The sequence below is a fragment of the Bombina bombina genome, chromosome 10, assembly GCF_027579735.1.
Source record: "Bombina bombina isolate aBomBom1 chromosome 10, aBomBom1.pri, whole genome shotgun sequence".
NCBI lineage: Eukaryota > Metazoa > Chordata > Amphibia > Anura > Bombinatoridae > Bombina > Bombina bombina.
In genome coordinates, this window is record NC_069508.1 from 68,710,645 (window position 1) to 68,713,952 (window position 3,308).

Sequence of the window (3,308 nt, forward strand, 5' to 3'; positions counted from 1 at the left end):
TGAACTTGAATCTGATTGGCTGATTCCATCAGCCAATCAGAATTTTCCTACCTTAATTCCGATTGGCTGATAGAATCCTATCAGCCAATCGGAATTCGAGGGACGCCATCTTGGATGACGTCCCTTAAAGGAACCTTCATTCTTCAGTTGGACGTCGGAAGAAGAGGATGGATCCGCGCTGGAGGTCTTTAAGATGGAGCCGTTCGTCATCGGATGAAGATAGAAGATGCCGCTTGGATCAAGATGGTTGCCGGTCCGGATCTCCTCTTCTTCCCGGATAGGATGAAGACTTTGGAGCCTCTTCTGGACCTCTTCAGCCGCCGCTTGATAGAAGACTTCAGCCGGATTATGGATCGCCAGCCCCCGCTTGGGCTTGGATGAAGACTTCGGAGGCTTGGATCAAGACTTCGGAGGACGGATCGGTGAACCTGGCATGGTGAAGATAAGGTAGGAAGATCTTCAGGGGCTTAGTGTTAGGTTTATTTAAGGGGGGTTTGGGTTAGATTAGGGGTATGTGGGTGGTGGGTTGTAATGTTGGGGGGGGTATTGTATGTTTTTTTTTACAGGCAAAAGAGCTGAATTATTTGGGGCATGCCCCGCAAATGGCCCTTTTCAGGGCTGGTAAGGTAAAAGAGCTTTGAACTTTTTTAATTTAGAATAGGGTAGGGCATTTTTTTTATTTTGGGGGTCTTTGTTATTTTATTAGGGGGCTTAGAGTAGGTGTAATTAGTTTAAAATTGTTGTAATATTTTTCTAATGTTTGTAAATATTTTTTTATTTTTTGTAACTTAGTTCTTTTTTATTTTTTGTACTTTAGTTAGTTTATTTAATTGTAGTTATTTGTAGGTATTGTATTTAATTAATTTATTGATAGTGTAGTGTTAGGTTTAATTGTAACTTAGGTTAGGATTTATTTTACAGGTAATTTTGTAATTATTTTAAATATTTTAGCTATTAAATAGTTCTTAACTATTTAATAGCTATTGTACCTGGTTAAAATAAATACAAAGTTGCCTGTAAAATAAATATTAATCCTAAAATAGCTACAATATAATTATTCGTTATATTGTAGCTATATTAGGGTTTATTTTATAGGTAAGTATTTAGCTTTAAATAGGAATAATTTATTTAATAAGAGTTAATTTATTTCGTTAGATTTAAATTATATTTAACTTAGGGGGGTGTTAGTGTTAGACTTAGCTTTAGGGGTTAATCCATTTATTAGAGTAGCGGCGAGATCCGGTCGGCAGATTAGGGGTTAATAATTGAAGTTAGGTGTCGGCGATGTTAGGGAGGGCAGATTAGGGGTTAATACTATTTCTTATAGGGTTATTGAGGCGGGGGTGAGGCGGATTAGGGGTTAATAACTTTATTATAGTAGCGGTGAGGTGCGGTCGGCAGATTAGGGGTTAATAATTGTAGGTAGGTGGAGGCGACGTTGTGGGGGGCAGATTAGGGGTTAATAAATATAATATAGGGGTCGGCGGTGTTAGGGGCAGCAGATTAGGGGTACATAGGGGAGCAGCAGATTAGGGGTTAATAATAAAATGCAGGGGTCAGCGATAGCGGCGGCGGCAGATTAGAGGTTAATAAGTGTAAGGTTAGGGGTGTTTAGACTCGGGGGAAAATGCAAGAGTGTTAGGTGCAGACTTAGGAAGAGTTTCCCCATAGGAAACAATGGGGCTGCGTTAGGAGCTGAACGCTGCTTTTTTGCAGGTGTTAGTTTTTTTTTCAGCTCAAACTGTCCCATTGTTTCCTATGGGGGAATCGTGCACGAGCACGTTTTTGAAGCTGGCCGCGTCCGTAAGCACCGCTGGTATTGAGAGTTGCAGTTGCGGTAAATATGCTATACGCTCCTTTTTTGGAGCCTAACGCAGCCCTTCTGTGAACTCTAAATACCAGCGGTATTTAAAAGGTGCGGGGGGGAAAAAGCATGCGTAGCTAACGCACCCCTTTGGCCGCAGAACTCTAAATCTAGCCGTCAGTTTGTAGAGCTTCCAGTCAGTTTAAGAGGAATTAGTGAGGGATTGTTTTGGCTTTTTTTTTTTTTTTAACTTTTCAAGAATGGCAGCAAAAATACCATGGAATAAGGGAGGAAGCAGTGAGAGGGGTTAGAGGGCAGGAAAATAGAAGCTTGGTGGAAAAACCAAAGAGAGTTTTGTAAGAATGCATGACAAACATTTTGGGAGTTAAGAGATTTCCTTAAGAATTCAAAGATCCTTACTATGAGATTTCTTCACTTTGATGCTATTATGCAGAGCTAGTTGATTTAGAGGTATGCCATGCTATAGTGAATAGTTTTCATAAAATAACGTAAGAATTTGGAACCTTTAGCTAATTTTAGAGATCTTTACATTTGTAGTGAATGTTGTTAATAAGCACAAGAGGGGGGTGCTTGAGGAGTGAGCAAGGATATAAGGCATGTGTGTACTATTCTTTTTTGGCACAGAAGAGCCTTAAAGGGACATTAAACAAAATAAATGTTAGATAGAAAGATGCATTCAAGGAAAAAGATTAGTCTGAGAATAACATGAAGATGTATTTTTTAAAGTTTCATTAGTTGTTTAAACAGTGACAAAATAAGTGCAAAGTTGTAATGTCTATTAAACAATGGGAGCTGCCATGTTGTAACTTACCTTCTCTGCTGTGGTCAATTAGGGACAGTTATAATAGGTCACTGGAATATGCAGCCAATGGCTGTGTGGAATATGACCGTCATCGGGCCTGTGGTCATCGTGGCCCCGAGGGGTGTGGCCCCCGCTGCGGCAGGCGTCCCTTATTTTTCTGTATTAAGGTGGCAACCCTAGCTGGCTCTTCTGCCCCTCTGATGGCTGCTCTGATCATTAGATAGTCCAGTTAGTTGTGATGTTAAGAATAGCTGGTATGGGGTTTCCAGGCAAAACAGCAGGGGCGCATCATGATAGAAGGCTCTAACTCAGTCAAAACAGCTCCTTTCTGCATAAAAAATATGCAATCTTGTTCCCCATTCTCTCCCCTTACTTCTCACTTGGTTCTGTCAGTCCAAACATGTCTGGACCAGCAATAATCTCCCTCAATGCCAGGTCAAATGTGGAGCTTCAGCAGGAAACATCCATGTCAGTTCATGGCTCCCTTTCTTCCTGCCAGATGACTTTATATATATATATATATGTTTTATTTTAGCTGGGGTCATGTACCTCCTCATCATAATCTTGATGTTCGTCTCCTTGGCATGTGCCGAGTGGGCTGATTGTGATAAATTTCTAAATCTAATGGACCATTCTTTATAAGTTGTGTTTGTGTTCAATTCCCTATCCTATCCCCTAGTG